Raw genomic sequence first — 14,020 nt, 5'->3', positions numbered from 1 at the left:
GATTACTTATAGTCACTTGGAGCAGACGTATGGGAAATCATTGAAGGAGGCTATCAACATCCATCCTCCATTCCCATAGATGAAGGGGAAAAGAAGAAATATGAGATCAATGCAAACGGTGTCAATTCTCTGTTAGGAAACTTGATAAAATCAAAAATTTTCAAAGTCATGTAGCTGAATACGACAAAGGCTATATGGGACAAGATTATCCAAAGTTATGAAGGTGACACCAAGGTAAAAAGTGCCAAAATTCAAACTCTTAGAATTCAATATGAAACTCTCACAATCCACAATGATGAAAGTATCACAAGTTTCTTTCTTAAGGTAGAGGAGATCGTGAACTTTTTGAGAAATCTTGGTGAAGCAATAAAAGAATCATCACTGGTTGAGATAATATTAAGGTCTCTAACTTCTAAATTTTCTTCAAAACTTCATTGTTGTAAAACTTCATGGGATTCTAACAGCCTATGAAATGAGAAAAATGGGTCCCTCGAATATCATAGAAGCTGCATTCAAAGCTACTGCAAAAGGAAAAGAAAAGGAAGAATTGGGTTATGTATAAGAATAAGAGGCAAAATTTGTAAAGAAACTCCAAATGGAGACTAGAAGATTCAGAGGTAAGCTTCCCTTCAAAATTTTTGCTTGTAGTTCTGTTGTTCATTATGCTCCTAAGTGTCCCTATACAAAAAATCATGAGAAAGGGAAAGAAACTGCAAAAATAAATAGGAGATTATATGAAAACAAGAGAAGTTTTTATACACATGAAGATAGTTATGGTCTTTAAAATGGTGAAGAAGGTGAGTCTGATCAAGAATTTCATTTACTTATGGCATTTGAAGATAGAAGCAGTAATGAGTCTGATGCCCTAGAAGAAAAGGATATTTTTATTGAGAACTTTGAAAATGATATATCAGATGCAGTGACACTTACAAATGTCAGAAAATACTCAAGATTGGGAGCACCCTGCTTTCTATTGATCAAGAATGAATAAAATGGTAACAGATAATTATCAGGTACGAGCTTTTATTCTAGCTGTGATCCATTTCCTTTTCTATGAAATAATGATAGGGATGATGACAGTAAAACAACCAAACTTGCACTTATGGGTAAAATTGAAGTAAGCACTCTAAAGAGAAAAAATATTAAAAAATGGTGCCTATAGAAGCAGAAAATCAAAGCAAGTCAGAAACAATGGACAATGCAGATGTGAATATGATGAAAAAATGTAACTATCAATAATGGAAAGAAAATATGAAGTCTAATCTAATGAGTCTTGAGGTTTGGTACCTAGTATGTAATGTCTACACCAAATTCCTCCATCAGATGAGGAAGTGAATGAACAGTAAGGCTTTGAGTGACATCTTTTGTAGCATAACTGATTCAACATTAAATAAGGTTATGCATTATACAACTGCAAAGCAAGTGTGGGATAACCTATAAGAAATTCATGAAGAAATCCCAAATGAAGATTCCTCATCAAGGGATCTACCAGGTAATCCTATCCCTAAAAATGTGTTCAAAATGTCAGATGGAGTTCTTCAATCAAAAGAAGTCAGGTTAGAAGAAATTTTTGATCTGAGAACAAAACTTGATCTTTCTTTGAAAAATATTTTAAATCTTAAAGATAAGTTGCAGGAATATGACAACAGGGATCATGCTTGTTATGCAACCACCTCAGAAAATAGAAGAAAAGATAGATCAACGACTCCAAAATCACCTTCTTTGAGGGGGCACCCTCCTTTACATTACACAAATGAATAATTCTTGGATGATACAAATGACAAGACCTCCTTTCTATATATAGGAGTTTAAGAGGTCACAATATAATCAGAGTCAGCATAACAATAATATTCTAAGGGCACAACAATAAAAATAGTGGGCCTCTAAGGGGCACAACAATAAAAATATGGGGACTACATGGGCACAACAATACAATAAGGGGGTTGCACTAATAACAATAAGGGGCTACACTAGTAGTATAGGGACCTAACATGCCCCTCTCCTTCAAAAAAGTGTTGTCCTCAATGCTTGAGTAGTTTTGGATGCTTCTGTATAAAATTCTCATCCTCCCATGTGGAATCTTCAGCAGGTAAGTTCTTCCACATGATGAGATACTCTGAAATTGATTGATTTTGTAGTTGTCGATTTCTTTTTTTTTGTGACTGCTTTAGGTTCCAATATGATTTTTCCTTCCTCTTCAAGTTATGATAATATTGTTTGAACTAGAATCTTATCACCTATAATCCTCTTTAAGCATGACACATGGAAAATTGGGTGCTCTCGTGAAGATACAAGAAGCTCCAATTTGTATGCCATAGTACCAATCTTTTGTAACACCTTGTACAAACCATAATAATTTGGTGATAATTTATTATCCTTCGTAGCTTGCTTGAGGGACATTTGTTTGTATGGTTGTAGTCGTAGAAATACCCAATCACCTACATTAAAAATTCTTTTGTTGGGATTCTGATATGCTTGTTGTTTCATTCTATTCTATATCGAAGTGAGGTTATTCTTTAAGAGTTGGAGAACGTGTTGTTGATGCTCGACGTGATCTTCCACTACTTGAACCTTAGAATTTTCTCTTAAATATGATGTGATTGATGGTGGATGATATCCATAAAGTGCCATCAATGGGGTCATTTTTGCTGCAGTATGGAAGGAAGTGTTATACCACCATTCTGCTAGGGACAACCACTTGACTCATTAGGTCTATTTATCAGATACAAAGAAATGAAGATATCATTCCAAAAATTTGTTCACTATCTCAGTTTTCCCATTAGATTGGGGATGATAAGATGAGCTATGAGCTAAATGAGCATCCAAACAAGAAAATATTTATGTCTAAAAATTTCCAATGAAAATGGGATCTCTGTCGCTTACAATAACCTTTCGGTTTCCATGTAGCTTTTGAATTGTTTCCATAAATGCAGTGGCAAATGTATTGGCTTTAAAAGGATGAAATAATGCAAAAAAGTGTGCATACTTGGTAAGTCTATCAACTACCACCATTGTTGGGTGTGGAGCCTAATTATCTTCTATAGTACCGGCATATTGGACCCCAGTTCAAAATGGGGCAGCAACGGCGCCCGTGGGGGTCCAGGGGGGGGGCAGCGCCCCCGAAGCTAAAAACAACTGTAAAATTGCCTTGTAAAAGTATAGTAATTTCTAGTCAATCTGGCCGTTCATTAGGCGGATGATCTGACGGTAGAACTTATGTTTAGTTTAGGGTTTTTTGCCCTAGAAGGCAACCCCTCTCTTTATATGAGGGCATTGTATTTGAGGCTGCGAGATAGATGTGTATTTGGTGAGCGAGAAACATAGAGGTGAGACTGTGAGAGAAAACAGAGGATATTACAGCGGTTTTGCTGTAGGTTGTATCTCTTCATTTTGCTGGATAATAGAAAGGAAGGACTGGCTGTTCGGGGTGGACGTAGCCCAAACTGGGTGAACCACGTATATCTGTGTCTCTATTGTTTTGTGCGTTTTCTGTGTTTATATTTCTGCAATATTTTATGTGTTCCATTGCTCCGTAATATATAATTTTCTAACAACTGGTATCAGAGCCGAAGGTCTATTTGGCTGATAAACTCGCAGGAAAGAAGGGTTCCTGGTTTGAGTGGGAGCAATGGCGGAAGATGGTAAGTTTAGGGTCGAGAAATTTAACGGCCAAAACTTCTTGCTGTGGAAGATGCAGATGGAAGATTATCTGTATTAGAAAGATCTATACCTACCATTGGGCGGAAAACACAAAGATGCCGACGGGTATGAAAGACGAAGAATGGAACCTTCTCGATAGAAAGGCACTCGGAACAATACGGTTGTGCCTTGCTGCGTCAGTCGCCTTCAACATTTCGAAGGAAACCACGACAGAGGGTTTGATGCAGACGTTGTCGAAACTATATGAAAAACCCTCGGCCTCAAACAAGGTATTTCTTATGAAATGGTTATTTAATATGAATATGTCGGAAGGTGGATCTGTTGCAAACCATTTAAATGATTTTAATACATTTACAAGTCAGTTAAGTTATGTAGGGGTAAACTTTGATGATGAAGTTAGAGCTCTGTTATTCTTGTGCTCATTACCAAAAAGTTGGAATGGTTTGGTAATGGCCATTAGTAACTCCGTTTCTGGATCTAGTACTTTAAAGTTTGATGATGTTCTCGGTGCTATCCTTAGCGAGGAAATGCGACGGAAAAGCTCCGGTGAGACATCGGGAAATGCTTTGAGTGCAGAGTCTAGAGGAAGAAAAATGGAAAGAGGAAAGAGCTCAGGATATCGCAGTAAATCAAGGAAAGGCAGATCCAAGTCCAGATCAGGGATAGTGTGCTGGAAATGTGGAAAGAAAGGACACCTAAAGAAAGACTGTAGATCTCGGAAGGGAAAAGAAGGAGATGCACAGCAAGAAAACAATCATGAAGCAAATGTGACAGGTGAGGTGTTACAAGATGCTTTGATTCTTTCTTTCGAAAATATTACTGATTCCTGGGTGGTAGATTCAGGGGCCTCATTCCATGCCACACCTGAAAAGAAATACTTTTATGACTATGTTCAAGGAGATTTTGGACAAGTTCGTCTAGGTGATGATAAACCCTGTAAAATCGTTGGAATGGGTAAGGTTCTTGTAAAACAGTAGAATGGAAACCAATGGCTATTAAAGGAGGTAAGGCATGTTCCAGATCTAAAGAAAAATCTGATTTCAACAGGGCAGTTAGGCGGTGAAGGTTGTGTGACAACTTTCACAGATAAAGCTTGGAAGGTCACTAAAGGAGCCCTGGTAATAGCAAAAGGCGAAAAGGTTGGTACATTGTATTTATGCAATGGTATTTCTAACTCTGTTAATGCTTTGACTTCCAAAGGAGCAGATGCAGCATTATGGCATCATAGGCTCGGACACATGAGTGAAAAAGGGATGAAGATTCTTCACTCAAGGAATTTGTTGCCAGGTTTGAAGAATGTTGATTTGGATTTCTGTGAGAACTGCATTTATGGAAAACAGAAGAGAGTCAGATTTCTCAGAGTTGGGAAAGAAAAGAAGAACGAAAAATTAGAGCTTGTGCATACAGACGTATGGGGACCTGCTCAGGTATCATCTCTCGGTGGCTCTCGTTATTATGTTACCTTTATTGATGATGCAACTAGAAAAACTTGGATTTATTGTATTAAGAATAAATCTGATGTATTTGATACTTTCAAGAAATGGAAAGCTTTGGTTGAGATTGAGACAAGAAAGAAATTGAAGTGTCTTAGATCAGACAATGGAGGTGAATATTGTAGCAAAGAGTTTGATAGGTACTGTTCAGAGCATGGAATTCGTAGAGAGAAGACAGTTCCAAGAACACCACAAGAAAATGGTGTGTCAGAAAGGATGAATAGAACAATCATGGAGCGTGCAAGGTGCATGAGATTGCATGCAGGATTGCCTTTACAGTTTTGGGCAGATGCTGTAGATACTGCTGTTTATTTAATAAACAGAGGACCTTCAAGTTCCTTGGATGGTGGTGTTCCAGAGGAAGCATGGACAGGGAAAAAGGTAAACTACTCTATTTTAAAACCTTTTGGTTGTGAGGCCTTTGTCCATATTGATAAAGAAAATAGAACAAAGCTTGAGGCAAAGTCAAAGAAATGTACCTTTATTGGATATGGTGTTAATGATTTTGGTTATCGCTTATATGATTATGAAAATCACAAAATAATTAGGAGCAGAGATGTAATATTCAATGAAAAGGTCTTGTATAAGAATCAGTTGCAGGAAAAGAAACAAGAAAAAGAAAACAAGGAATACGCAGTTCTTGATGAAATTACTGAAAAAGTAAAGGTGCCTGAAAATAATAATAATCAACAACCACAACAACAGCAACCATCACAACAACAACAGGCACCCCAAACACCTGAAAGTGGTGTTAGAAGATCTACCAGGACAAGTAGACCTCCTGAACGATACTCTCCTTCATTATATTATTTATTGTTGACTGATTCCGGTGAACCTGAATGTTATGAAGAAGCAATGCAGGTTGAAAGCAAGAAGAAGTGGGAGGTAGCCATGGAAGAAGAGATGGACTCCTTAATGCATAACCAGACTTGGGATTTAGTCAGGTTGCCTGCAGGAAAAACTACAATGAAGAATAAATGGGTTTACAGGCTGAAGGAAGAAGATGGAGGAAAGCAAAGGTACAAAGCTAGACTTGTGGTGAAGGGGTTTGCACAGAAGAAAGGTATTGATTTTGATGAAATATTTTCTCCTGTAGTTAAAATGACTTCAATCAGAACTATCTTAAGTCTTGTAGCAGCTGAAGATTTGCATCTTGAGCAGTTAGATGTAAATACAGGCTTTCTCCATGGGGATTTGGAGGAAGAGATATATATGCAGCAGCCACAAGGATATGAGGTGAAAGGGAAGGAGAAACTTGTGTGCAGGTTGAAGAAGAGCTTGTATGGTTTAAAACAGGCTCCAAGGCAGTGGTATCTAAAATTTGACAAGTTTATGTCTGAACAAGGTTATACTAGATGTCACTCTGATCATTGTGTTTATCTGAAAAAGCAAAATGATGGCAGCTATATTACATTGTTATTGTATGTAGATGACATGCTTGTTGTAGGATCTAACATGCAGGAAATAAATGTGCTCAAAAGAAAATTGGCAAATTCATTTGCAATGAAGGATTTGGGTGCTGCAAAACAAATCCTTGGTATGAGAATAACTAGAGACAGGAAAAATAGAAAATTAACATTGTCTCAGAATGAGTACATACAAAAGGTGTTGAAAAGATTTAACATGCAAAATGAAAAACCAGTTAGTACACCTTTTGCTAGCCATTTCAAACTTAGCAAAGAAATGTGCCCAAAGACCCAAGAAGACATGGATTATATGTCTAAAGTTCCATATGCATCAGCAGTTGGAAGTTTAATGTATGCAATGGTCTGCACAAGGCCTGATATTGCACATGCAGTGGGAGTTGTAAGCAGGTACATGAACAATCCAGGAAAGGAACATTGGATGGCAGTGAAATGGATTCTCAGATATTTGAGAGGTACCACAAATCAGGCATTATGCTTTGGTGGTTCAAACATATCCCTACAAGGATATGTTGATGCAGATATGGCAGGTGACAGAGATAATAGGAGGAGCACTACAGGATATGTATTTACTGTCGGAGGAACAGCCGTCAGTTGGGTTTCAAAAATCCAAAGTGTTGTTGCACTTTCAACAACAGAAGCAGAGTATGTTGCTGCTACAGAGGCTAGTAAAGAAATGATTTGGTTACAAAGGTTTATGGGTGAATTGGGTAAGGAGCATGATATGGGCACGTTATACAGTGATAGTCAAAGTGCCATTCATCTTGCAAAGAACTCAACATTTCATTCCAGGACAAAACACATACAGCTCAAGTACCATTTCATACGATCAGTGTTGGAAGATGGAGAGTTGAAGTTGGAAAAGATACACACTAGCCAGAACCCTGCAAATATGCTAACAAAAGTTGTAACCAGGGAGAAACTGAGAATATGCTCAGTTTCAGTTGGTCTTCAAGGATGACGATGAAGATGAGAAACAGCCAGGTCCAAAGAGGAGTCATTGTCCAGCAAATGGAGCAGCAGTGGAGTTGCTACAATCAGTCTCCAAGTGGGAGATTGTTGGGTGTGGAGCCTGATTATCTTCTATAGTACCAGCATATTGGACCCCAGTTCAAAATGGGGCGGCAACGCCGCCCGTAAAATAATCGCTGCCTTGTAAAAGTATAGTAATTTCTAGTCAATCTGGGCCGTTCATTAGGCAGATGATCTGACGGTAGAACTTATGTTTAGTTTAGGGTTTTTTGCCCTAGAAGGCAACCCCTCTCTTTATATGAGGGCATTGTATTTGAGGCTGCGAGATAGATGTGTATTTGGTGAGCGAGAAACATAGAGGTGAGACTGTGAGAGAAAACAGAGGATATTACAGTGGTTTTGCTGTACGTTGTATCTCTTCATTTTGTTGGATAATAGAAAGGAAGGACTGGCTGTTCGGGGTGGACGTAGCCCAAACTGGGTGAACCACGTATATCTGTGTCTCTCTTGTTTTGTGCGTTTTCTGTGTTTATATTTCTGCAATATTTTATGTGTTCCATTGCTCCGTAATATATAATTTTCTAACAACCATGATGACACTCTTTCCTTCGGACTTGGGTAAACTTGTGATAAAATACATTGAAACCTCCTCCCAACGTTGACTTGGAATGGATAAAGGTTGTAACAGACCTGGGGTATTAATTGTCTCAACTTTATTTTGTTGGCAAACCAAACATTCTGCCACAAAATTTTAAATATCAGATTTAAGGCCATCCCTAAAAAATTCCTTCTTAACCCTGTGGTAAGTTTTTAAAAATCCTGAGTGCCCTCCTAAGGGAGAGGTGTGCAATTCCAAAAGAATCTTTTGTTTGAGTTGGGAATTCTTACAGAGGTATAAGTGATCTTTATACATAACGAATCATTTTTCCAGCTGAATGTATTAGATGTACTAGGATCTTGCTGCAACTCTTGAAAGTGTTCCCACACTTCTTAGTCATTCTTCCATTCATCCCTTGCTACGTTTATCCAATCTGGTTGGATAATAGAAATGTCACAAAACAATGCTTCCACATCCTCATCATTTCTTGAGAGTGCATCTACAACAACATTTTGCTTCCCTTTTTTGTACATGATTTCAAAGTCATAACCTAACATGTTTGTAACCCATTGTTGCTGCTCTTCTGAAGATAATCTTTGTTCTAAACTGTGTTTAAGACTATCATGATCTGTTTTCACCTTGAAATGTCTTCCCATTGGGTAAGGTTACCATTTATTAAGTGCATTTAATATTGCCAACATTTCCTTCTCATAAATGGCTTTGTGTAAATACTTTCCTTTGATTAGATGACTTTTTGAAAGTAATGGGTCTTCCTTCTTGCATTAAACAACACCAATTCCTTTTCTCGAGGGATCACATTCAACAATAAAGGTTTTTGTTAAATCTGGCATAGCTAAGACCAGTGCTTGGCACATTGCCTCTTTAAGAGGTTCAAAGTCCTTCATTGTTTCTAGAGTCCATGAAAATGTATCTTTCTTTAGTAATTTTGTTAGAGGCGCTGATATTCTCCCATAATTCTTAACAAAATTGCTATAATACCCCGTCAACCGGAGAAATCCTTGTAGATGCTTTATGGATGTGGGGATTTTCCATTCCTTAATGGCTTTAATTTTGCTAGGGTCTACCTTAACACCTTCATGAGATACACTATGACCTAGATATTCCAACCTTTTGTACTCCAAAGAAACTTTTGGAGGGTTTTGCATATAATTGTTTTTTCTCCAATAGTTTGAGCACCTTGTCAATATGATGAACATGATTCTTCCAAGACTTATTGTAGATGAGTATATCATCAAAAAATACTAACACAAATTTTCTAAGGAAGGGTTTGAAAATGGAACTCGTCAAACCTTGAAATGTAGAAGGTGCGTTGTTAAGGCCAAAAGGCATCAATAAAAAATTCATAATGATCCTCATGAGTTATAAATGTTGTTTTCGAAATGTCTTCAGTCTTCATTCTGATTTGATGATATCCTGAACGAAGACCCAAGTTGGTGAAGTAAATTTCTCCATGTAATTCATCCAATAATTCATCAATGGCAGGAATAGGAAATTTATCTTTAATAATGAGCTTGTTGAGCTCCCTATAATTCAGACACATGCACCATGATCCATCCTTCTTGTGCACCAATACTACTGGAGCAGAGAAAGAACTTTGACTAGGTTGAATTATACTAGCCTTTAGCATTTCTGCAACCATGTGTTCAATTTCACTCTTTTGGGCATATGAATATATGTAAGGTCTGATGTTTGGAGGCACACTTCCTAGAATCAAATGAATAGCATGGTCATGATCACAAATAGGTGGGATAAATTTGGGAGTGTCAAATATCTTGGAATGATTGTCCAAAACTTTTTGGAGATATGGAGAAATAGATGATTTCGATGTGGGAACCTCTAGTGAACATAATTGTGCAATTATGCCCCGTTTTTATTTCTTTAGAAGTTTTGTATTGATGTTAGAGCTTATTATCTTTCCCGGTTGCCCTGTGATACCCCTTAATTCAACTTCCTTACCTTCCCAAAAATAAATTCAGGAAAATTTGTTGAAAATTAAAAGCTATCGTACCCAAATATTGTAGCTGTTGGACTCCTAGTACAACATCAACACCACCCATTGGAATGGAAAGCATTGAATTATTCAATACATATTCTCCCATGGATAGCTTTATATTATGGCACTTTCCAGAGCAATTTATGGTTCCTCCATTTGCAACCATTAATTGACAGTCTAGTGCTGGATATAGGAAGAAATTCAATTCCTTGGCTATCTTACAATGAATAAATTTATGGGTACTACCCAGATCAATCAACATTATTATCTTTTTCTTCTTGATATGTCCTTCTATCTCGAGGGTTTGAGGAGTGCTAATTCTTGCCATAGCATTACAAGATATGGTCGGATTCATTTCTTCTTTCTCTAGGTTTGTTTCTTGGTGTATATCCTCTTTTTTTGACGTTTGTTGTTCCTTTTCTTCCTCCTCTTCACAATCTATGTAAAGTAATTTATTCTCATCACACTTATGACCCTTAGTGTATTTGCTATCGCAGATGTAACAAAGCCCTTTTTCTCTTTTTCCTTCCAATTGTTGTGGTGTCAACCTTTTAGATTGTGGAAGGCTAGGGGAACAACACTTACATCTTTATATTTGTGAGTGGTAGGCTTCCTTGTTGCCATACTTTTTCTTTCAATTTTTCTTGCCAACTTGAATGCCTTCTCCAATGAATCAGATTCCCAAAGGTGAACCTCATCTTGGATGTTATCCTTTAAAGTCCCTATGAACACATAAATCCTATGCTACTTTGGAATATCTTTTACCCTTATATTCAATTTTTGGAATTCCGCAATGTGCTCCACCCTTGAACCCTTTTGTTTGATATTTATCAATTTGCTAAAGAAGATGTTTCTTTTTGTATTCTCATAATGTGCTATCATTTCCTCCATAAATGTTGACCAAGTGACAATTTGTTTATGAGAGAAAAGAGATCGATACCATACAAATTGATTGGGTTCCAAATATAAAGTTGTAATGCATACCTTTTGTGTGTTTTTCACATTATGGAGATCGAAATATTGCTCCATCTGTAGTATCCATGCTACGGGATCCTTGCCATCAAAGTTACTCATATCGATATTTGGAACATGGTGAATCTTCAATCGAATGTTAGATTCTATGGAATCATCATTAACATTACTCTTGTTCTCATAATGAATTTCCTCTACTACCTTTTCACCATTAGGAAGCATTTTGTGTAGCAACTTTACCAAAACTCCTTTCAAACCTTCCATGTCTTTCTTCAAATCTTCAATGTTTTCTTTTCGTTTTGCTTCTAAACCATCCATATGAGCTTCCATTCCTTTCTTTAAACCATCTATCTTAGTTTCTGTTACATTTTGTGAGAGTGAAATTTGCTGCACTTGGTCTCGTAATTTTGATATATCATGTTGCATTTCTTCCTCTTCTTCACGAGTCATGGTAGAGATTTCAGGTTGCTTACTAGGTGTTTCAATTTTATTTCTTTCTTTGGGCCATCCATTAATGATAATTATGCTTCAGTGTTCCCTTTGAATCACTTCAAACTAATTTTTGAAACCACACTCCTTTTTTTTCTTTGTAGGAGCTCGATATTAAATCTGATGTATGTCTATAATTTCGGATTTCCAAGGTTTGAAATTTTGTCCTATAATATCCCTATGAGTCCTCTTTCTAAGCCCACTAGTCTGATAAATATTGGATTCTTCAAGAAATATTTCTTCCAAATCTCCCACGATGACTTGATTATAGACAAGTTCAGTGGAGCGAACTTGTATGACCTTCCACGTGTCCCTTTTTTGACCATCGAACCTGAAAAAAATACACAGAAAACTAAGGTATGTCCTATTTTTTTAGCTTCTTACTAAATTTCAATCCGATGCTCAAAGAGAAAGTTATGACAATTTTCCCAAGGTCACTTGTTTGGGATGTAATTCGGGAGCCTGCAAAAACCCTAACTTCCTTGGATCATATCTCCTAAAATATAGTAGGAAAATATCAGAAATTCAAATGCGAGGTTCATTAAAATTTTGTCTCAAATGGGTTTTAATTTCAGATTTTGTAACATCATAGACAAAATGTTATAGCGAACATGCCACGATGACCTGTTTGGAGTAGCGAAACCCTAGAATACAAAGCTCTGATATGAAATGTTATGCAACCAACTCACAAAATAGAAGAAAAGATAGATCAACGACTTCAAAATCAGCCTTTTTGAGGGGGTACCCTGCATTACATTACACAAATGAATAATTATTGGATCATACAAATGACAAGACCTCCTTTCTATATATAGGATTCTAAGGGGTCACAATATAATTAGAGCGGACATAACAATAATATTCTAAGGGCACAACAATCAAAATAGTGGGCTTCTAAGGGCAATAATAACAATATGGGGACTAAATGGGCACAAAAATACAATAAGGGGGTTGCACTAATAACAAGAAGGGGCTACACTAGTAGTATAGGGACCTAACAATGCTACTATGGTATCTAAACAATATCGTGAAGGTCTTGAAGCTAAGATCATCTCTCTAAGAGAAGATATTTAAAAATCAGATAGGCAGAATGAAGAACTACTTCAAGCTTTGAAGAAAAAGAAAGTGGGTTGAAAGATGAGATTCTTAAATTAAATGAGCAAGTGGAAGAAGGAAGAAGGTATGAAGAATCAGTATCTAGAAAATGAAAAGTAATATCAAAGAATGGAGGTTGAGGTAAATGTCTTAAAAGGTAAATTAGAAGAAAAAGATAAACATTTGCGATTTCAATATAGTACTAAGATTTTGGATAATATTCTTAGTAGTCAAAGGTCTCCCTCTATCAAATTTGGCATTGGTTTTCATGAAACAGTTGAAGGAGAATATTGTTCACAAGTTGAGGCAAGGAATTTAAAGGGTAACAATATAAAACCTAAAATGCTCAACAAAGAGATAAGAAGTCAACCTGATAAAAAACAAGGAAAGTGAATCTTCAAAGAAAATCATTTAATCCTATTGTTAATCGATTCTCTCCTCTTATCAATAATGTTGAATGTTTTATATGTCATAATTATGAACATGTTGCAGCAATTGCATAAGTAGATTGTTTCAACCACAAGCAAATAACCGCTTCACAGAAAGATCATCAACTTCCAGGCACACAGGATTCTTTATAGGATATTGTTTTTCCTGCAATATATATGGCCACAAAGCTATTGATTGCAATAGAAGGAATATGAAATAGAAATATTATGATTCCTTTGCTCACATAAGATGTTATTCTTGTAAAAGTTATGAGAATGTATCAAGAGAATGCAGGAACAAATCTATGGATCATCTCAAACAACATGGCAAGAAACCAGATAAGAATATTGATGTCATAAGACCTTAAAAAGACGAATGAACCAACATTTTTCATAATAAGCCAAAATAAGAAGAACATATAAGGTGTGGTATTCCTCTCTGCTCATTTGAAGAAGAAGATGAATGGTAGATAGACAATGGATGCTCTCATCACATGATTGGAGATAAGAGTAAGATGGAGTCTTTCAAGAAAAACCAATATGTTAATGTTATTCTGGTTCGTAAAGTCGGGTTTTAGGTCCCAAACTCTTTCCCTTCCAAAGCCTCACGTCACTAATACCTAGCTCATTTAAACAAATAACAATCATCGATCTCAGTTGAATAATGCTCCAACAAAAGTTTTGGGAAAAGGTAGAGCCATAATTAATAAACATAGAGGAGCAACTGATACTTTATTAGTTCAAGGGCTAAAGAAGAATATTCTAAGTGTAGGTCAAATGAAAGATAAAGGAAATATAATTGTGTTTACATCAACCAAGTGCGAGGTTATGGATGAAGAAACTTGAAAAGTCATAGCAAGAGGATATAGAAACCC

The sequence above is a fragment of the Pinus tabuliformis genome, chromosome 2_1 (genome assembly GCF_031772625.1).
Source record: "Pinus tabuliformis cultivar Carrire ecotype Pingquan chromosome 2_1, CPIR1, whole genome shotgun sequence".
Taxonomy (NCBI): domain Eukaryota; kingdom Viridiplantae; phylum Streptophyta; class Pinopsida; order Pinales; family Pinaceae; genus Pinus; species Pinus tabuliformis.
The sequence above is the reverse complement of the archived record's forward strand: the minus strand, read 5'-3'. Positions refer to the sequence as shown.